This window comes from Sus scrofa, chromosome X (genome assembly GCF_000003025.6).
Source record: "Sus scrofa isolate TJ Tabasco breed Duroc chromosome X, Sscrofa11.1, whole genome shotgun sequence".
NCBI classification, from domain to species: Eukaryota; Metazoa; Chordata; class Mammalia; order Artiodactyla; family Suidae; genus Sus; species Sus scrofa.
In genome coordinates this window covers 12263390-12287007 of record NC_010461.5, presented here as the reverse complement: position 1 = coordinate 12287007, position 23618 = coordinate 12263390, and the positions used below count along the sequence as shown (strand labels likewise).

Below are 23618 nucleotides of genomic sequence, written 5' to 3'. Positions count from 1 at the left end.
TTCATTGCATCATATTCCTCCCTCCCAGGCCACACTACCTCCTGCTCCACAGTGCCTGGGGCCACATGCAGTGGTTGCCCATGGCCCCACCCTCATGCTCTGTCATAACTAAGCCTCTTAGTACCTGATACTAGGAAACTGGGGGACAGAACAACCAAAGGGTAAATGAAGAAATCAAAAGATAAATTAAAAAATACCCTGAGATAAGTGAAAATGGAGATACAACATATTAAAATTTATGGGATACAGTAAACTTATGGGATATAGTAAAAGCAGTTCTAAAGAGGAAGCTCATAGCAATAAATGCTTATGTCAAGAAATAAGAAAAATCTCAAATAAACAACCTAACTTTATGCCTCAAGGAAGTAGAAAAAGAAGAAAAAGCAAAGCCCAAAGTTGGTAGAGGAAGAAGATAGCAAAAAGCAGAGTGAAATAAATGAAATGTAAACTAAAAAGACAATAGAATCAGTCACTAAAACTAAGAGCTGATTCTTTGAAAAGATAAACAAAATTGACAAACCATTAGCTCTAGACTTACCAAGAAAAAAGAAAAAGGGCTCAAAGCAGAAGTGAAAGAGGAGATATTACAAATGATGCCACAGAAATACAAAGGATTGTAAGAGACTATGGTAAACATTTATATACCAACAAATTGTACAACCTGTAAGAAATGGTTGAATTCCTAGATACATCCAACCTTCTAAGACTGAATCATGAAGAAAGAGAAAATCTGAATTGACTGTTTAATGGTAAGGACATTGAATCAGTAATCAAATACCTCCCAACAAAAAAAAGTCCAGGACAAGATGGCTTCATTGGTAAAGTTTACCAAACATTCAAGGAGAAATTTATACCAGTCTTCCTTAACCTATTCCAAAAACATAGAAGGGAACACTTCCAAACTCATTTTATGAGGCTAGTATTATCCTGATACCAAAACCAGGCAAGGACACAACAAAAAAAGAAAGTTAGGGCCAAAACCCCATTAAAACTAATAAATGAATTCCGAGTTCCCATCATGGTGCAGCGGAAATGAATCCGACTAGGAACCATGAGGTTGCAGGTTTGATCCCTGGTCTTGCTCATTGGGTTAAGGATCCAGCATTGCCGTGGGCTGTGGTGTAGGTTGCAGATGCGGGTCAGATCCTGTGTTGCTGTGGCTCTGGCACAGGCTGGCAGCAACAACTCCGATTAGACTCCTAGCCTGGGAACCTCCATATGCAGTGGGTGCGGCCCTAAAAAAGACAAAAACAAACAAACAAACAAACAAAACTAATAAATGAATTCAATAAAGTTGCTGGATACGAAATCAATATACAAAATCTGTTGTGTTTTGATACACTAATAACAAGCTATCAGAAAGAGAAATACAGAAAAACATTCCCATTTACAGTTACATCAAAAAGAATAAAATACTTAGGAATAAATTTAAGCAAGGAAGTGAAATACCAGTACATTGAAAACTATAAAACACTGATGAAAGAAATGGGTAAAGACACAAATAAATAAAAAGATAGTGTGCTCATGGATTGGAAGAATTAAAATTGTTACAATGTTCATACTATCCAAAGCAATCTACACATTCAGTGGAATCCCTATCAAAATACCAATGGCATTTTTCACAGATGTTGAATAATCCTAAAATTTGTGTGAAACCACAAAAGACTCCAAATACGCAAATCAATCTTTTTTCTTTTTTTTTTATTTTTTTCTTTTTAGGGCCACCTCTGCAGCATATGGAGGTTCTCAGGTTAGGGGTCGAATCAGAGCTGTAGCCACTGGCCTACACCACGGCCACAACAGTGCCAGATCCAAGCTGTGTCTGTGACCTACACCACACCACAGCTCACAGCAACACTGAATCCTTAACCCCCTGAGGGGGGCCAGGGATCAAACCTGCATCCTCATGGATGCTAGTCAGATCTGTTTCTGCTCAGCCATGATGAGAACTCCCCCAAAACAATCTTGAGAAAGAGCAAAGCTTGAGGCATCACACTCTCTGACAGCAAACTATATTACAAAGACAGAGTAATTGAAAGAGTATGGTATGGGGAGAAATGGGGGAGGGATAAATTAGGAGTTTGACATTAACATATACATACTACAATACATAAAATAGATAATCAAGAAGGACCACACTACTATATATAAAATAGATAATCTACAATGGAATAATGCTACTATATATTACAAGGAATTCTACTGAATAGTCTGTAATAACATAAATGGGAAAAGAATCTGAAAAGGAATGGATATGTAGATAGATAGATAGATAGATAGATAGACGGACAGACAGAGAGATAGATAGCTGAATCACTTTGCTCTACACCTGAAACTAACACAACTTTGTAAATCAGTGATACTCCAATATAAAATAAAAATTAAATTTAAAAAAACAGTATGGTATTGGCATAAAAGCAGACACATAGATCAGTGGAACAGGAAGAAGGCCCAGAAATAAACCCACACACATATGGTCAATTAATTTACAACAAAGGAGCCAAGAATATAAAATGAGGAAGGGACAGTCTTCAATAATTGTGTTGGGAAAATTGGACATTCACATGCAAAGAATGATACTGAACTGCTGTCTCATACTATACACAAAAATTAATTCAAAATGGATTAAAGACTTGAATGTAAGACATGAAACCATGAAACAACCAGAAGAAAATATAGTGGTCAATGCCTTAACATAGGTGTTGGCAATGATTTTTCAGATCTGTCTCCAAAAGCAGAGGCAACAAAAGCAAAAATAAACAAGTGGGACTACATCAAGCTAAAAAGCTTCTGCACAGCAAAGGAAATCATCAACAAAATGAAAAGGCAGCCTACGGATTGGGAGAAATTATTGACAAATCATATATCTGATAATGCATTAATATACAAAATACATCAAGAACTCATGTAACTCAGTAGCAAAAAAAATATGTGATTAAAAAATGGGCAGAGGCTCTGAATAGACATTTTCCCAGGGAAGATAAACAAATGGTCAACTGGTACATGAAAAGATGCTTATCATTGCTAATCATCAGGGACATGCAAATCGAAACCACAATGAGGTATCACCTTGTACTTGTTAGCATGGCTGTCGTCAAAAAGACAACAAACAAATGTTGGCTGGGATGTAGAGAAAATAGAACTCATGTGAGGATATAAATTGGTGCAGCTACTGTAGAAAAACAGTATGGAGGTTCCTCAAAAAATTAAAAACAGAGCTACCATATGATCCAGCAATTCCACTTCTATGTATTTATTTGAAGAAAATGAAAAGATTAATTTGAAAAGATAAATACACCCCCATGTTCATTGTAGCATTATTAACAATAGCTAAGATATAGAAACAACCTAAGTGTCCATCAGTGGATGAATGGATAAAGAAAATGTGGTACAGGAGTTCTCTTGTGGCACAGTGGGTTAAGGATCTGGTGTTGTCATTGCAGTGGCTTGGGTTGCTGCTGTGGCATGGGTTCATTCCCTGACCCAGGAACTTCCATGTGTCATGGGTACAGCCAAAGAAAATTGATTTTAAAAAGTCAATAATTAAAAAAAAAGAAAATGTGGTGTATATATGCACAATGGAATACTACTCAGCCATAAAAAGAATGAAATCTTGCCATTTTCAACAAAATAAATGGATCTTGAAGGCATCATGCTAAGTAAAAGAAGTCAGAGAAAGACAAATATTGTATGATCTCACTTATATTTGAAATCTAAAAACCCCCAACTAACAAATAACCCAGTCTCATAGATCTAGAGAAGACTAGTGTTTGCTGAAGGCAGGCCATTGGGGGGGGGGGGTGGACAAAAAGGGCAAAGAGGGTCAAAAGGTACAAACTTCCAATTATAAATAATTAAGTCATGTGGATGTAATGTACAACATGGTGGCTATAGTTAATAATACTGTATTATGTATTTGAAAGTTGCTGAGAGTAGGTCTTATCACAAGAAAAAAACATTTTGTACCTATATATGGGGATGGGTGTTAACTAGACTTATTGTGTCCATCATTTCACAATACATACAAATATCAAATCATTATGTCTGTCCCTGAAAGTAAAATAATATGTCAGTCATGCCTTAATTTTTCTAAAAGATCATTAAAAAATGAATTACAAGAGATATGGGATTATGGGTGGGAATAAAGATGTGGAAGAAACAGAAATTGTGAGAGAGAAAGGAGCACTAAAGGGAGAGAAGAGAGCATTGAGTGGGAGGGAATGCAGGATTGTGGATGACAGTGGAGGACTGTGGTTGAGAACAAAGAATTGTGGGAGATGCAGAGACTTTGGGGAGAGAAAAGAAATTGTGGGAAAGGCAAGGTATTGCAGGGGATGTATAGGTAAATGGTCCCTTGTGCTTCTCCTGACCCTCTTACTCATAGCAGTATCCCTCCCAAATGCTCTTGTACTTTGTCTGGGCCACCCACCTTCATGGCTGCCTCAAATCTCTCTGGCCTCTGGCTATTGCCACAAATTTCTGTAATCCTTATGACAAGGCCCCTCAGTTCAAAGCCACACCCCTCAGCTCCACTTGGCCTTGCAGGTCTTATTCAGGACACACTCCTACTACTAAATGGCAAAGTTCTCTCCTCACCCCTTCCCATCTCCTGATACACCCTTTTTAAAATTTTTTGATTTTTTATTTTTTCCATTATAGTTGGTTTACAGTGGTCTGTCAGTTTCAACTGTACAGCCAAAGTGATCCTGTCATACATATTCTTTTTCTCACATTGTCATGCTCCATCACAAGTGACTAGATATAGTTCTTCCAAATGCATTAGTTTGCATCTATTAATCCCACACTCCCAGTCCATCCCACTCCTTCCCCCACCCCCTTGGCAACCACAAGTCTGTTCTCCAAGTCCATGAGTTACTTTTCTGTGGAAAGGTTCATTTGTGTCATATATTAGATTCCAGATATGTCATATCATATGGTATTTGTCTTTCTCTTTCTGCCTTACTTCACTTCGTATGAAAGTCTCTAGTTCCATCCATGTTGCTGCAAATGGCATTATTTTGTCCTTTTTTATGGCTGAGTAGTATCCCATTGTGTATATATGCCACATCTTCTTAACATCCATTCATCTGGCGATGGACATTTAGGTTGTTTCCACGTCTTGGCTCTTGTGAATAGTACTGCAATGAACATACAGGTGCATGTGTCTTTTTCAAGGTAAGTATTGTCTGGATATATGCCCAAGAGTGGGATTGCTGGGTCATAAGGTAGGTAGTTCTATATTTAGTTTTCTGAGGAACCTCCATCCTGTTTTCCATAGTGGTTGTACCAGTTTCCATTCCCACAAACAGTGTAGGAGGGTTCCCTTTTCTCCACACCCTCTCCAGCATTTGTTACTGGTGGACTTATTAATGATGGCCATTCTGACTGGTGTGAGATGGTATCTCATACTAGTTTTGATTTGCATGTCTCTAAAAATCAGTGCTGTTGAGCATTTTTTTCATGTGCTTGTTGGCTGTCTGTATAGCTTCTTTGGAGAAATGTCTGTACAGGTCTTTTGCCCATTTTTCCATTGGGTTGTTGGCTTTTTTGCTGTTGAGTTGTATAAGTTGTTTGTATATTTTAGACATTAAGCCCTTGTCAGTTGCATCATTTGAAACTATTTTCTCCCATTCCATAGGTTGTCTTTTTGTTTGTTTTTTTTTTTTTTTTTTTTTTTTTTTTTGTGGTTTCCTTTGCTGTGCAAAAGCTTGTCAGTTTGATTAGGTCCCATTGGTTTCTTTTTTTTGTCTTTTTTTTTTTTTGTCTTTTGTCTTTGTTGTTGTTGTTGTTGTTGCTATTTCTTGGGCCGCTCCCGCGGCATATGGAGGTTCCCAGGCTAGGGGTCCAATCGGAGCTGTAGCCACCGGCCTACGCCAGAGCCACAGCAACGCGGGATCCGAGCCGTGTCTGCAACCTACACCACAGCTCACGGCAACGCCGGTAACCCACTGAGCAAGGGCAGGGACCGAACCCGCAACCTCATGGTTCCTAGTCGGATTCGCTAACCATTGCGCCATGACAGGAACTCCCGCATTGGTTTCTTTTTGCTCTTATTTCTGTTGCTTTGGGAGACTGACCTAAAAACACATTTGTGAGGTTAATGTCAGAGAACGTTTTGCCTATGTTCTCTTCTAGGAGTTTGATGGTGTCTGGTCTTAGGTTTGAGTCTTTAAGCCATTTTGAGTTTATTTTTGTGCATGGCAGGAGAGTGTGTTCCAGTTTCATTGATTTACATGCAGCTGTCCAGTTTCCCCAGCACCATTTGCTGAAAAGACTGTCTTTTCCCCATTTTATGTTGTTGCCTCCTTTGTTGAAGATTAATTGACTGGAGGTGTCTGGGTTTACTTCTGGACTCTATTCTGTTCCATTGGTCTGTATGTCTGTTTTGGTACCAGTACCACACTGTCTTGATGACTGTAGCTTTATAACATTGTCTGAATGCTGGGAGAGTTTTGCCTCCTGCTTGGTTTTTGTTCCTCAGGATTGCTTTGGCAATCCTGAGTCTTTTATGGTTCCATATAAATTTTGGGTTTTTTGTTGTAGTTCTGTGAAAAATCTCATGGGTAATTTGACAAGTATTGCATTGAATCCGTAGATTGCTTGGGGTAGTCCTAATACATTCTTATTTTGGCCAGGCTGTGTTCTCCAAGCTCAGCTGTGAGCTCACCTCTACCCCTTGGGCCTTGCCCCTCTGCTCTGTCATAAACAAGTCCCCTTTCGACTGCCTCTTCAGTAAAACCCAAGCCGTTGTGCTCCCTCCTGCTAGCTGGGCCGTGGCAAATCAACTCACTGCTAACCCTCTTCCCTCCTGTATCCACCATTCCTTTCCCTCCAAGGCCGCTCCCCTGTCTAGCTTCTGTGCCTGTCAGTGGTCACTCCCCTCCCACCATAGCCAGGCCCCATTCCTGCCCACTGGTCATGTCCCTCATGTCCCACTGTGCCCCTCTTGACTGGGCTGTCCCCCTGCTCTCTACTCATACCACATTTTTGCAGTCCGCATGGTCATGCCCATCTCTTCCCAGGAAATCTAGGTGCACTCTGTCTCAGTCCCACCCCGCTGTGCATGCCCTCTTCGCTCTCCCACCTGGGAGACCCATTCCCTAGAACCTCAGGGGGATGCCTGTGGGGGGTGTCCAGGTCTCCTGAGAAACTGGCTCAGGCCTCAGAGCCTGATCCAGTGGCATTTGTATAATGAAATGAGGCTATGGACCTATGGTCCTTGTCTAAAAAATAAACATACGCCCTTTTAACTCCGGTGGAGAACTCCATTTTTTTCTCTCCACAGTAACAAGATTTGCTACATATAATTCTTCATATGTGCCAGCAGTAAAGATTTTAGATCACATATTAGTTCCCATCTCTTCCCTTCCTACCCTTCATTCCATTTCTGCCTTGAAGATAGTGAGAACATTTACAATGTTAAGCTAGAAGGAACAGAGAGAATAACAATTTTCAATAGAATGCTTTTATTAAGCTTACTTAGACCCTGAAAATTTTGCTTCATTTATACAAAATGTTTCAAATGGCATTCATTTTTGCCTTAAAAAATAACAAGAAATGAGACCAAGTACAGACTGTGTTAGCTACTGCGTTAATTTTATGTAGTTAAGCAATAGCTTATGTTTGAGGCAACTTATGAAAATATAGACAATACTGGATGAAAGAAATAGTTGAAGGAATCAAGGAAAGGGGAACTTAGAGCAAGAAAATGATGCAGCCAATGATAAGATAAATCAGTAGGCAAGCCATTGGATTTGAAACTTCTTTTGTGAGCACATAGGAAAATGTCCTTGTTAAATGTGAGTCAGAAATTTGACTGTAAGCTTCTGAATTCCCATCAGAAGACAAAAGGACAATCATTTAAAGGTGTTCCAGTGTGTATAGGACAAAAGCTACAGGTTTTGTTTGATTGATTTTGAGAAGTACAGTTTCTCTTTATTTTTAGTACCAAGAGAAATCTGAATTTCTCGCAAAGATGATGGTGTGAGTGAAAGTGGGAAATAAGTGTCATAAGAAATCACACACAGTTCCCCTCAATGTAAACCATAGCTGCAACCACAAAGCACAATGCATGAAACCAATGCTATGACCTATCCAAACTTTCCTGTTCAACAGAGTAAAGTATACAGGTCCTGAATGGTCTGGCCTAATCCAGGGTGGCATTGAGATTACTGTTCCCTAGGATAGCAAGTAGCCTTCAATTCCCATTTCAGCTCTGATCCATTCATAGGAGCTGCCTGAATAACTTTGCTGGGATTGTGGCCAAGTCCCTGTTCAGAAAAAGTTTTGTGATTAACATTGCAGGATGGGTGAGTGGCTGCAAGCAACAACCTGTCCACATTTCTGATTTGCAGGAATAGAGGTCTTGCATGCAGGTCTTTTACAGTCTTTCAAAAACAACGTTTCTCATTATAGGCTGTTGATAACTATTATATGGCAGAATGTACAAGGTCACTGTTGCTGGACAAAACTTAAGGGCAGAAACTTTGAGATTGTGCTTAATTCATAAGCTTCCTATATCAAGAAGGGGTAGTTTAAGGTTCTGTTATGAAAATGAGAGCATCTAAGCAAAGTGGTACATGGCCTGATGCCCCCTCCATCCCTATATGAAAGCTGGTAAAGGAAGTACGTGTGGGTAGCACCAAACACCTGGCTAAAATCCAACAGGCAGCTCAATAGGCAATTACATACTGAAAATCCTACTGCATGCATGGTTGCAGAAATTTTGGTCTAGAAAATCAAGCATTGTGTGCCAACACTGTGAAAAACTTTCAGTATAACATCCACGAAGCAGTGTAAATAATTAAACATCTAGGAAGAATTATCAGAAGACTCAGTATAGCCTTGTTTTTACTACATGGGACTCATAATTTATTGGTTTTAATTCATTATAATTTATTGGTTTTAATTTAATTCACTCATTATAATTTATTGGTTTTAGTGAGACACACAGAGAGGCACATTTGCATCCTTTTTAGGAAAATGTCCTTCAGACTCCAACTTTATTATTTTGGGGGGGCCTGCACCCCAGGCATCTGGAATTTCCTGTGCCAGGGATGGAACCTGCACCACAGCAGTGACCCAGGCATCTCTAGTGGCAATGCCAGATCCTTAACCCACTGAACCACAAGAGGACTTGATTTCCACTTTGGGAATATAACCTTGGCAAAATTACATTCACTCAGATTGTCTAGTTTTTGTTTCCAAGAAGTAGTGATTAACTTTCACGGAGATAAAACAATGTTAGCCTGTGAAAAATAAGTCAAGTTCATAATGATTATGGCTGTTAACCTACAAAATATGATGAGCCTTTGATTATCCTAGTTTCTCAAGATTGTCTCTTCTTAAAATAGGGCATAAAATATCAAGATAAAGACATTCCAAAGCCTTGTTTATGATAGATCGTATTGTAAAGAATATGTTTTCCAGTCTAGGAAGTTTTTTCTTTTCTGTCTAGAAATGAGAAAAAAATGTAATGCAACGCTAGACTCTTCATTCCCAAGAGTTTGGGGCATCTTAGAAATCCAGTTTATGATAAGAATTAGTCACTTCAGCAATCAAATATTCATGGGCCATGAGGAAAGCAAAAGAAAAAAAAAAAAAGAACCAAATATATTCCTTGCCCTCCAGAGAGTTCCGGTTTTGCAGCATATAAAAGTAAATCATGTTGGCAAAGGCTGCATGTAGGAATGTGAACAAAAATACTTTGAGAATACAGGAGGAGAGAGTACACAGGTTATATATTGGACAATTATAAAACTTTATCAAAAAAGTAAAAGAGGAGTTCCCATTGGGGCTCAGCAGGTTAAGGACCTGCCATTGTCTCTGTGAGGATATGAGTTTGATCCCTGGCCTGGCTCAGTGGGTTAAGGATCTGTGGTTGCTGCCCTGTAGGTTGCAGATGCAGTTCCAATCTGGTATTGCCAGATCTAATCCACAGAGGCTTCTAATCTACAGAGGCTCCTAATCCACAGAGGCTGTGGATTAGGCCACAACTGCCCCTCCAATTCCACCCTGGCCCGGAAACTTCCATGTGCCTCAGGTGCAGCTGTAAAATTTTTTTTTAGAAAAAGTGAAAGAAAAGTTTCTCAAAGGAATTGATAATTGAGATAGCCCTGAATGGCTAAAAACATTTAAAGGTAAAAAATGAAAGCTCGCAGTATGCAAGTTAAGGAAATAATGTAAAAACCCACACAGAGTTGAGATTGGACGCATTCAGGATGGTATGATTGTGGCATAGTGGCTTAATGATCCAGCTTGTCTCTGTGGAGGCACCCATTTCATCCCCGGTCTGGCACAGTGCGTTAAGGATCTGGCAATGCTGCAGCTGTGACCTAGGTTGCATATGCTGCTAGGATTCAATCCCTGACCTGGGAACTCCCATATGCCCCCCCAGGGGGTGGTGGTGGAAATAAAGCCACACAAAGAACAGAGGTAGCCTGGACTCGCTGCTAGAAGGGCTCAGAGGAGATGGGGAGGGGGCAAGAGTGTAGATGCATCTGACTATTGGGTTTGGGTCTTAGAGGCCAAAGAGTTTGGATTCTCTGACATAGGTCCTGGGGTGCTAATGCTGATTTCAATATAGAAATGTCGTCAATGCAAATGCCGACAAGGCCGAGGAAGGTAGAACAATACTGAGGACTGGGAGTTTTCAGTGTGCCTGTTGGACTGGCAGCCCTTGGTGCCTCCAACCACCAGGGGGCGGCAGTGAGGCTCTGGAGGCAGGAAGAGAGGGGACAGGAGTTAGTAGAACAAATGACTTAAAAGGGGGAAGCAGGAGAGGGAGAGTTTGGAAATAATAGGGAACATGGACTTTATGCTACCCTTTCTGGACCTCAGTGTTTCCATGTAAAAAGTGACACCCTGGACCAAAGGGAATATTAGCTTTCGTTCAGATTTGCTGATTCTACATTGTTCTGTAAAGTTTCAAATTGTGAGCGATGTGAGAAAAGAAGCCAAGAGGGTTGAGGTGGGTGCTAGGTAATCTGGAAAGCAGTTCCTGAACTAACAGATTTGGGGGAAAAAAATAAAACTTCAAGAGTGAAGCAACTGAAAAATCCCTGAGAAAGAAGACTTTCTTGGGATGGGAGCGGGGAGGAGTGGTGGCACTGGTGGAATACCGGATCTACAGGGTCTTAAACCAGGGGACTCTGGAACAAGTTTTGACTCGAAACAGGTGAATGGATTCCAGAAGCACAGGAACAGAAGAGGAGAGCACGTCAACTGCCTCCTTCCTCTCACTGTCCTGGGGGTCTCTCAACCTCAGCGTGCCCCGATCGCACTCCTTTCCCTCCCTGATTCCGCAAACAGAATAACAGTGTTTCTTTCCACTCCCTTATCAGGCTAGACATCGATGCGGTCCTTCACATCCACACTCTCCGTTCTCAGTGCCAGGAGGCCCTGAGATTCTGCCTCCTAAAGGTCTCTTGCATCTGTCCCCACTTCTCCACACACCCAGTGCCACTGTCATCACTGATATACCGCCACTTCCTCCCTGAATCCTTACGATGGACTTATGGCTGGCATCTTGGCAACAGTCTCTCCCATACCATGCACTGGGCTACTCCTACAAGCATATCTGAGTGTGTCTCTACTAACTCACAAACATTAACTGGGCCTTCAGTGGCACCAGATGAAGTCCAAGCTCCTTGGCAGTGTCTGTCAAAGCACTTATCACCTGGTCCCAACAACCCCCTCCAGCTTCCCCCAGTACCTCCGCACGGTGCCATGCTGTAACCATCACCAACGCACATGCCAAACATTCTCCTTCCCATCTCCACACAGGGTTTTCTGTGTCTGGGTTCTTTCTCCTCTCCAGTGCTGGTCTCTTGCACAAGACTCTGCCTGAACATCACCTCCTCCAGATATTTTCACTAGTGCTCCAAAAATCACTATAGCACCATATTTTTGTGTCTTCCTTTGTTGCTTTACAGATTTTTTTTTTTAAAGTGGAAAATAATATTGTCCTTCCCTGTCCGTTTCATACTTCTCAAGTACACTCATCATCCCTGGCTACAGTGCTGCTGACCATATAGCTGACGCTCAGTGAATATTTGCTTCAGATCAGATGCAGTTAACTTGTGTAGAGTACCTGCTGGTGCCAGACACCATGGCAGACAGTTAATAATGGAAGCTCGGTGAGAGCCTATTTGCTTTGCACTGAATCCTAAAGTAGTAAATGCTTAAGGATATGATGAACAGGTCAAGCTTCATCATGACAGTTTATGTGAGGAGAAGCCTACCTCTATGTGCTGTACTTAGTTCATAACTCTGGACATTTCCTCCCACATGTGGAAAAGTAGTTCTTGCATTACTAATAGCTCCCTCCCCTTATTGAAGAAACCAAGCTCGAAGCAGCTGGGAAGAAGGGAAAAGTACGCTATCTGGCGTGTTGTAACAGGAGTCTGCTGGTTGGGGGTCATGTTTTGGGCTGGTTTCTTACATGTATTCTTATCTTTACCCCCAGTTCTTCTACCTTGATATTTTAAATGCTGATTGGAAATTTTCTCTTGCATCATTTGCCTTTGATTTCTGCTCTTCATCAACATTTGCTCTATTTTTTTCTCAAGCTATGAACATGTTATATGATTTATTGGTAATAGTATTACAGTTAGCATTTATTGAATGACTGCTATGTGACAGGAACTGTTTAAGCATAAAGCATGTAGATCTCCTTTGATACAAAATCTTAGAGGTTGCTACTGTTAAGTAACATTAAGTGCAATTTTCCAAGAAGGGCTAGTCCTCAGCTTACTTGGATGAGGCCAAAGTGAAGAGTCCTATGTCCAGATGCAACTAACCCATGAGGTTTTCCTGATGGCAAGTCCATTCCTTAGATTTAGATCATATGTTACCCAGTCTTTAATAAATTTAACAAAAGTTGCCACTGCTCATATCTTGCTTAAAATAAAAAGTGATAAGAAGACCCCAACTCCTATTTTTTTTCTTTTTGACTGCACCCAAGGCATGTGAAAGTTCCTGGGCCAGAGATCAAACCCATACCACAGCAACAACTCAAGCTGCTGCAGCAGCAATGCTGGGTCCTTAACCTGCTGAGCCACAGAGGAAATCCCTAACTCTTATATTATTATTATTGTTATTATTATTATTTATCTTTTTTAGGGCTGTACCCGCAGCATATGGAGGGTCCCAGGGTAGGGGTCAATCGCAGCTACAGCCACCGGCCTACGCCAGAGCCATAGTAATGTGGGATTGGAGCCGCATCTGCAACCTACACCACAGCTCACGGCAACACCAAGCTGAGCCATGATGGGAACTCCCCTAACTCTTCTCTTGTTAAGAATTTGGGCGACTTCCCATTGTGGTGCAGTGGGTTAAGAATCTAACTTTGGGAGTTCCCGTCGTGGCGCAGTGGTTAACGAATCCGACTAGGAACCATGAGGTTGCGGGTTCGGTCCCTGCCCGTGCTCAGTGGGTTAACGATCCGGCGTTGCCGTGAGCTGTGGTGTAGGTTGCAGATGCGGCTCGGATCCTGCGTTGCTGTGGCTCTGGCGTAGGCCGGTGGCTACAGCTCCGATTCAACCCCTACCCTGGGAACTTCCACATGCCATAGGTGTGGCCCTAAAGGGAAAAAAAAGACTCCAACTGCAGTGGCTCAGATCGCTGCAGAGGTGTGTGTGGGTTTGATCCCCAGCCCAGTGCAGTGGGTTAAAGGGTCCAGCACTGCCACAGCTGCTGTGCCTGGGAACTTCCATATGCCTCAGGTGCAGCCATAAAAAAAAAAAAATCCCATTATCCAGTATTCTTATTTTCTAGCTAGATCTTTTAGAACCATTTGATATATCCCAAGCTACACAAACTCCAACTTCCATCAGAAATATGTAGTTAGGGAGTTCCCGTCGTGGCGCAGTGGTTAATGAATCCGACTAGGAACCATGAGGTTGCGGGTTCGGTCCCTGCCCTTGCTCAGTGGGTTAACGATCCGGCGTTGCCGTGAGCTGTGGTGTAGGTTGCAGACGCGGCTCGGATCCCGCGTTGCTGTGGCTCTGGCGTAGGCCGGTGGCTACAGCTCCGATTCAACCCCTAGCCTGGGAACCTCCATATGCCGCGGGAGCGGCCCAAGAAATAGCAACAACAACAAAAAACAAAAAGACAAAAAAAAAAAAAAAAAAAAAATCAGGAAAAAAAAATCAAGAAAAAAAAAAAAGAAATATGTAGTTAGTTGAGTGCTTTTTTTAAAGGTAAAAATTAGATTAATATCCTTTGTAAAAATGTTGCAGGAATTTCCATATGCCATGGGTGCAGCCAAAAAAAAAAAAGATGTTGTAGGAAAATGAGGCACAAGAGGATGGTCATGTCCCACGTCTCAGGTGAATTCCTGGGACAGGCCACCAGGCGAGGGTCCTTGGCTTCATAAAGGAAAAATTTCAAGAGGGAGCCAAAGTCAAGTGAAAGCAGGGATACACATCCCACAGACGAACTGTGGTCCGTCTCAAAAGGTGAGAGCAGCCCTGCAGTAGAGGTGGTTAGTTTTTATCTGAGTACTTACTAAATGCAAGGGCCAAGCACTAGGTGCAAGTGCAAGATGGTGTGAGGGATGCACAGGGACGCTGGCAGTGCACATGCGTTTAAGTTAAAGGCACTTTCAACCAGCCCCAAGGTAATAAACTGGAGGATGTTGTGGAAAGTGATGGCCTGCAGGACCAGTGGGGACGCAAGGAGGGAGAGGTGGCTGCCTCCTCAGACAGCATGCATGGGAACCATCCCAGTGGTCCCAACAGGTGATCCCTTCTTATACGGTATTTTCAGTCTTGTTACTTAATACTAATAGTTAAATGTTTATTCAAGAAGGGGATGTTTAAAAAGGATACAGTCTAAGTATAGAATTCATATTAAAAATTGAAACAAGATCTTTTCCCACAAGCCTTAAGCAGAAAAATAAAATGAAATTTTAATTAGGCAAGCCAGGTAAAGTAGATGAGGGAGGGTAGAATTAATCACTTATAGTAACAGTGATATTGAGATTTAATTAGAAATAAGGATAATAGGTTTAACTATTCTACTTTCTCATTAGCTATATTAATAAGATAAATGAGCTTATTATGATAGTATATTCAGAATATAAAGCAAATGATAAATTATAAGTACATATGATGAAAAAACTACATATTTTTTCTATATTAGACTGATCTCTCATTTTAACCAGTATCCATAAGTTCGTTAAATGGTAATCTTTATGTTTTTGTTTTTTCTTTTTACAGCTACACCTGCAGCATATGGAGGTTCCTGGGCTAGGGGTCGAATCAGAGCTGCAGCTGCTGGCCTACACCACAGCCACAGCAACGCCAGATCTGAGCTGCATCTGTGACCTACACTACAGCTCACGGCAATGCCAGATACTTCACCCACCGAGTGAGGCCAGGGATTGAACCCACATCCTCACGGATACTATCTTGGGGTCTTAACCCACTGAGCTGCAACAGGAACTCTGGTAATTTTTAGAGAAGCATTATTTAGGCCTTTAACTGGTCCTTTCTTTCTCCTTATTAGTTATGTTCGTGGAATAACCCCAAATAAAAAGAATAAGGGTTAAAAAAGCGAAACAAAGATGGAGGAAATTCATAAATTGATAAATCAAGCTGTGGTGATAATATGGAAGGGAAAGGAGCCTTCATTAGAGTTTAGAAAGAGGAAAGACTCAAGTTTAAGTACAAGCTCACTTGCACAAGCAGTGTAAAAGGCTAAAAGCAAACTCTGCTCTGCATTCTTTTCCACATAAGAACGACGTGTCCAAGTTGAGAGCTCTCTAAGGTGGAGTGTGCATCGCTAAGAAGCAGCTTCTACACAGCGGTCAAGGCTGAAGCCGGTCATTGGTACCTAAGCAGATAATGAGAAAACTGACTCTGTACAGGTAGGAGGTTTTCCATTGGCATGCTGAGGAATGATGCCAGTTTACCAAGAGGTCAGTGCAAAAAATTGCTTCCATTATACTAAATCCTAAGTTGCTGTTTCTGATATTGGGAAACTAGGAAGGAACACACGGTCATTACTCAAAAGCATCTGCACATGAAAGTGGCACCATTAGGTGGAAATAGGGTTCCTCAGACTCGGCGCTATTGATACTTGGGGCCGGATAACTCTTTGTTGTAGGGGACTGGCCTGTTCATCGCAGGATGTTTAGCAGCATTCCTGTTCTCTACCTACCATTAGATGCCATGGAACTCTCTGTCCCTGTCCCTTGCAATTGTAACAACTGAAAGTGTCTCCAAACATTGCCATATGTTCTCTGGGGGACAAAATCACCCCGACTGGGAAACACTGGATTAAAATATAATAGATTTGGAGTTCCCATCGTGGAGCAGTTGTTAACGAATCCGACTAGGAACCATGAGGTTGTGGGTTCGATCCCTGCCCTTGCTCAGTGGGTTAAGGATCTGGCATTGCCCTGAGCTGTGGTGTAGGTTGCAGACGCGGCTCGGATCCAGCGCTGCTGTGGCTGTGGTGTAGGCTGGCGGCTACAGCTCCAATTAGACCCCTAGCCTGGGAACCTCCATATGCCACGGGAGCGGCCCTAGAAAAGGCAAAAAGACAAAATAAATAAATAAATAAATAAAATAGGTTTGCGCAGAGGCAAAAATCTTTCACTTCCGTATGTTTCTGAACCTGCTGATAGCTGAGAGCAAGTAGAATCATTTTGTTATCTCTCTAATTATTCTGAAAATATTTGGGTGATTATTACAAACTTCTTGAAATTGTTATATAGATAATCAATTTCATGCTAATTAAACTATGAAGGGTCACATTTGATTAAAAATCTGTAACTTCTAGTCTAGAAAATGAGTAGTGCTGAAGTATTTGAGGCGCTATTTTAAAAAGTTCAGAGTTTTTTCTTACCAAAGGTTTCCATATTCAGTGATTAAAGGCTTCATTTGATTTCTTTTAATGCATCACAGCCAGATGCATTATCCAAAAATCATTAAAAATGTACAGAGTAACATATTTTAAATGGTTTTACAGTTTACTGTAGTAGATTTAGTTGCTCTAGGTTTAGCAAATTTGTTTATGACAATGAAATAGAATAATGAGGGTCAAAATTCAGAAGGGACATTGGCCCCTACTAGCTCTTGTTTTATTGCACGTAAATGGAGCACACTTATTCCCCACATGCGTTTACAACCCTGATGAACTTTAAAAGGCATCTTCCATGAATCAGAAGAATGACGCACGTGTTTTCTCATATTTAATTTACCCTCCAGAGCAGCAGATCAATAGTTATGTGCCGAGAAACTGCTTTCCAGTAGTGATGTGGAGTATGAAAGACATGGAGAAATCAATTTCTCTTTCCGGTCCCAGGAGACTCAGTGCCTTCTGCATGGCTCGTGGCAGTAGTAGTCTCAACTTTTTACCTGCGTTCTCTAAACTCTAAACACTGGGAGTAAATAGAAGCATATTCAGAATGTTCGAAATGGCTCTATTTGTCATCATCACCCCTGTTACTAGTAAGTTATTAGGCTCCTATATGTGGAGTTGCTGACATAAAGCATTGAATGAAGCAAGTTACATAAAATATGAGTCCTCTGGAAGTTCATTACTTAAACTTGTACATCAAAACAAATACAAAATTTGTGTAAGATTTTTGAAAAAGGGAAGAAAGTAAAGACACTATATTAAGAGGCAAGAGTTCTAGTATCTAGTTCTGTTTCCCACCTATTTTACCGAGATCTTCATCAGGGCATTTAATAATTTATTATTTTTAGTATTTTCTATGTGATATGTAACGTGGTATCTTCAGATTTGAAGTCGAGTTATTGACAGTGTTTCATAAATGTCACTTGAGATTTTGTCTTTCTAGTCACCTGACAGGATCTATGAAAGTTGATATTTTGAACCATGTCATTTTGGGCCACACATAATAATTCCTTTTGCTGATGTTGAATCCAAACATATGAGCACATCACCTCATAGCGATTTGCTTTATCCCGATATAAAAATCTTATTACCTTGGAGTTCCCATCCTGGCACAGGGGAAATGAATCCGACTAGGAACCATGAGGTGGCGGGTTCAATCCATGGCCTTGCTCAGTGGATTAAGGATCTGGCATTGCCGTGAGCTGTAGTGTAGGTCGCAAACGTGGCTCGGATCTGGCGTTGCTGTGGCTGTGGTGTAGGCTGGTGGCTACAGCTCCGATTAGACCCCTAGCCTGGGAACCTCCATATGCCTCGGGTGCGGCTCTGAAAAGACCAAAAAAAAAAAATCTTATTAAGAAATTTTTCATTCCATAGCTCTTTTATATTATGATATATCTGCTTTAAAATAAGATGAAATAATCACATATAATGCTTTTATTGTAACAAAGGAAATTTTGTTGTTGTTGTTGTTGTTGTTGCTATTTCTTGGGCCGCTCCCGCGGCATATGGAGGTTCCCAGGCTAGGGGTCCAATCGGAGCTGTAGCCACCGGCCTATGCCAGAGCCACAGCAACGCAGGATCCGAGCCGCATCTGCAACCTACACCACAGCTCATGGCAACGCCGGATCGTTAACCCACTGAGCAAGGGCAGGGATCGAACCCGCAACCTCATGGTTCCTAGTCGGATTCATTAACCACTGCGCCACGACGGGAACTCCATGTAACAAAGGAAATTTAATAGCTCAGTGTTTATTCACAACTCCTTTAAAAATATTGTTAGATGTTTATTTTATGTCCTTAGTGAAATATCTATGGATAGTAATGGATCAGTTGTAAGACTTCCTTTTATAAATTCTAAGATTAAAAATGAATTGATGTACTTGAGATTAATAAGAATACTATTTTGAGTATGACATATGCTTGCATACTTATAGTTAAATCTGAAAAGGACTTAGGAATTTAGAAAACACTTTTGTAAGTAATTACTGGGTTATAGAATACATGAACACTATAATTATAAATATTTTGAAAATTAATCATTATGAAATCACTGTACATATGCACTTCTTGTGTCATGTGGCCAGAGCAGTACTCAGAGTAAAGTTCATAGCCAGAGATGTTTTCATTATTAACTAAGACTAAAAATAAATGAGCTTATTAGTCAATTCAAGAATTATTAAAAAACAGCAAAACAAATATAGTTATTAGAGGAAGGACCTAATAAATGTAAATAAGACAGATAAATCAGAAAACAGAATAGAAGTAAAAGTTAATCCAAGAGCATGTTCTTTGAAAAAACTGCAAAACTTCTGGCAAGTCTAATGGAAAAAAAATCAGAAAAAATTTAATGTATTCTTTAGCAAATATGTAGGGAACATAGTAACAAATAAAGGTATTTTGTGGGAAATTTCCTATAAAGCTCAAGAGAGCTATTGGAAAATGAATGAATAAAATGATTTTCTTAGAAATTGTAAGGAACCTAAATGGAGTCAGAAAAAAGTATGAAATCTAGGAGTTCCCTTTGTGGCGCAGTGGTTAACGAATCCGACTAGGAACCATGAGGTTGCGGGTTCGGTCCCTGCCCTTGCTCAGTGGGTTGACGATCTGGCGTTGCCGTGAGCTGTGGTGTAGGTTGCAGACACAGCTCGGATCCCGCGTTGCTGTGGCTGTGGTGTAGGCCGGCGGCTACAGCTCCGATTGGACCCCTAGCCTGGGAACCTCCATATGCCGCGGGAGCGGCCCAAGAAATAGCAAAAAAATAAATAAATAAAATAAAAATAAAATAAAAAAATAAAAAATAAATAAATAAAAGAAAAAAGTATGAAATCTAATGTAAAGTTTTCAGAGAACTCTTTACCCCAAATATGTATGCATGGTCTGTATTATTTACCTGTAAAGTTTTTATTTCTTTTGGTTTCAAAATATTTCTATACATAGGAAATGTTGGAAATATTTCTGTATTATTTTCAAGGTGATATTTTAATGATTTAAAAAAAAAAAAGGCTCTTTGAGGATTAGCACCTGAAAAGGAACTCACATGCTATTGTTCTTATGAAAATAGGTCTGAAAATCCAAGGGGGAAAGTAGTAAAATAAGTCCAGTATCATGTTAAATATAATCAAACTGAGTTTATCTAAGGGTTGGATTAATGTGAGGAGATTTATTAGTATCATGCAGCAAGTGGTAGAAACCCAGTGGCCATGGTAATAAATGCTGAAAAGGCTGCTAATAAAATTCAACATCAGTTACTGATACAAGGAATTTTCGGTAAACGAAGAATACGCGGATACTTTTATGTCATGACACGTCAAATTGAAAGTGACTCACCAGCCCCAGTGGAAGAGCGGCATTCCCGTTAGGGTGAGGAAGACAGGGGTCCCTGGAATTCCCACCAAGATGTCTCCCTGTTCTCATAGGGCTGCTGCAGTGAGACAAAAGAGCATCAACGGCTAGCTATTACTGTTGAAAAGTAGGGGAAACTTTTAAGTCATGTATAGATGATATGAAATATAGGCTTGCTTTCCAGGAAAATGCAAGAGAATAAGCATATATCAGGTTGAAAAGGGGAATTAACAACTAACAAAGAATATCTGTGCACATATAAATTCCTGCAAAAAATTTTGAGAAAAAAGAACATTTTGTCAGAAAAAAGGACAAAGCCATATGACCCAGGAATCCCACTCTTGGGGCTTATCCAGACAGAACTCTCCTTGAAAAAGACACATGCATGGAAATCCTGTGAAACTGGATTGTTATGATCATTATACAACTACAGATGTGATAAATTCATTTGAGTAATAAAAAAAAATTTTTTTAAAGACACATGCATTGTATGTTCATTGCAGTACTATTCACAAAAGCCAAGACATGGAAACAAGCTAAATGTCCATCGCCAGATGAATGGATGTTAAGAAGATGTGGCATATATACACAATGGGATACTACTCAGCCATAAAAAAGGACAAAATAATGCCATTTGCAGCAACATGGATGGAACTAGAGACTTTCATACGAAGTGAAGCAAGTCAGAAAGAGAAAGACAAATACCGTATGATATCACTTATATCTGGAATCTAATATATAGCACAAATAAACCTTTCCACAGAAAAGTAACTCATGGACTTGGAGAACAGATTTGTGGTTGCCAAGGGGGTGGGGGAGGGAGTGGAATGCACTGGGAATCTGAAGTTAATAGATGTAAACTATTGCCTTTGGAATGGATAAGCAATGAGATCCCACTGTATAGCATTGGGAACTGTATCTAGTCACTTATGATGGAGCATGACGGAGGATAATGTGAGAAAAATAATGTATATATGTATGTGTGACAGGGTCACATTGCTGTGATATTGACAGAACACTGTAAACCAACTACAATGAAAAAAATAAAAATAAAAAAAAGAAATGTAAACTCATTCAGGTAAAAAAAAGAAAAGAAAAAAGGACAAAGGACCTAATAAGAAATTCACAAAAAAGAAATACAAGTGGCCATTCAACATGAATGATGTTCAGACTTCCCGTTGTGGCTCAGTGGTTAACGAATCCAACTAGGAACCATGAGGTTTCGGGTTCAACCCCTGGCCTCACTCAGTGGGTTAAGGATCTGGCACTGCCGTGAGCTGTGATGTAGGGTGCTGGCGTAGGCTCTGGAGTAGGCCGGTGGCTACAGCTCCTATTAAACCCCTATCCTGGGAACCTCCATATGCCACAGGTGCAGCCCTAGGAAAAAAAAAAGACAAAAAGCAAAACATGTAAGATGTTCATCTTTACTATGAAACAAGAATTGCAAATCAAACCAGCATTTATATACTGCTCTAGCATTTCTTTTTTTTTCTTGTTTTTTTTGTCTTTCTGCTATTTCTTGGGCCGCTCCCACGGCATATGGAGGTTCCCAGGCTAGGGGTCTAATCGGAGCTGTAGCCACTGGCCTACAGCAGAGCCACAGCAACTCGGGATCCGAGCCTACACCTACACCACAGCTCAGGGCAACGCCAGATCGTTAACCCACTGAGCAAGGGCAGGGACTGAACCCGCAACCTCATGGTTCCTGGTCAGATTCGTTAACCACTGCGCCACGACGGGAACTCCAGCATTTCTTTTGTCAAGAGTTTTGAGGATCATAATATCCAGTTCAGGATACTGGAAAATGAACATGCATATATTGCCAAAAAATATGTACACTGATATAACACTTTTGAAAGGAAATTTTATCAAAACATTACATTTTTGTATAACAAAAAATTGAAGTATAAAACACATGAAAAGATGTTCAACATCACTCATTATTAGAGAGATGCAAATCAAAACCACTGTGAGGTACCACCTTACACCAGCCAGAATGGCCATCATCAAAAAGTTTACAAACAATAAGTGCTGGAGAGGGTGTGGAGAAAAAGGAACCCTAGTACACTGTTGGTGGGATTGTCAATTGGTGCAACCACTGTGGAAAACAGTATGGAGATGCCTCAGAAAACTAAAAATACAACTCCCATTTGATCCAGCAATCCCACTCCTGGGCATCTATCTAGAGAAAACCATGACTCGCAAAGACACATGTACTCCGATGTTCATTGCAGCACTGTTTACAATAGCCAAGACATGGAAACAACTTCAATGTCCATCTACAGAGGAGTGGATCAAGAAGATGTGGTACATATACATAATGGAATATTACTCAGCCATTAAAAGGAACAAAATACCAGCATTTTCAGCAACATGGATGGACCTAGAAATTATCATGCTAAGTGAAGTCAGCCTACAATGAGACATCAACATCAAATGCTATCACTGACATGTGGAATCTAAAAAAAGTACAGACTGAACTTCTTTGCAGAACAGATGCTGACTTACAGACGTTGAAAAACTTATGGTCTCTGGAGGAGACAGTTTGGGGGGTGGGGGATGTGCTTGGGTTGTGAGATGGAAATCCTGTGAAACTGGATTGTTATGATCATTATACAACTACAGATGTAATAAATTCATTTGAGTAATAAAAAAAATTGAAGTATAGTAGATTTACAGGATTATATTAGGTTGGGGTGTACAGTATAATGATTCAGTATTTTTATAGTTTATACTCCATTAAAAGTTATTACAGGATAATATCTATAATTCTCTGTACTATACAAATATCTTTGTTGATCACTTATTTTACACATAATTGTATCATTTTAAAATAAGAGTATAGTTGATTTATAGTATTAGTTTATTTTTGCATAATGTTTGATCTCAAAATCTAAATTTTACAAATTTATGCCAAAGATATTATTACAAACAAGCAAAAAATTGTTAGCCTCCAGAATATTTATTACAGCATTTTTATTATACTAAAAAAAGGAAAATAAGTCAGATTTAAAAGTGTATGATACATCCAAAAAAATGAATGCAGTATTAGACCATCATTAAAAATTATATTAAAGAGAAGTATTTAATGATATCGAAATACATTCAAAATACAGTTGAATTCAAGAAAGAAGGTGACAATACTTTATAATATTATAATGCCAGGGTTTTTTTGAGATATAGTTAACATATAACAACCTGTAAGTATAAGGTGTACAATATGATGATTTGATACATTTATATACTACAATGTCACATTAGCTAATACCTCTATATTGTCACACTGCTGAGACCAGCTCAGCAGGATGGGGCCAAAGAACGGGTGCTGTGAAACGTACGGAAAAAAGGAAAAAAGTTAACATAAAACAAAACACAGAGACATTTATCTTAAGTAAAGGTGGGAACCA

At 40.2% G+C, this 23618-nt stretch overlaps 1 long non-coding RNA gene across 3 annotated transcripts in view; it reads left to right on the top strand.

Annotated features, from left to right (window-relative positions):
• Positions 1-20750, top strand: part of LOC106506903 — a 70327-nt gene extending 49577 nt beyond the window's left edge. For 2 of the 3 annotated variants that reach the window (XR_002340666.1, XR_002340665.1), the window contains exons 3-4: positions 15741-15922; positions 17217-18028. This is a non-coding gene — a long non-coding RNA (uncharacterized LOC106506903). Of the gene's footprint in view, positions 1-15740; positions 15923-17216; positions 18029-20714 lie in introns of those variants that run through there. The other variant, XR_001302555.2, reaches the window with a different exon arrangement.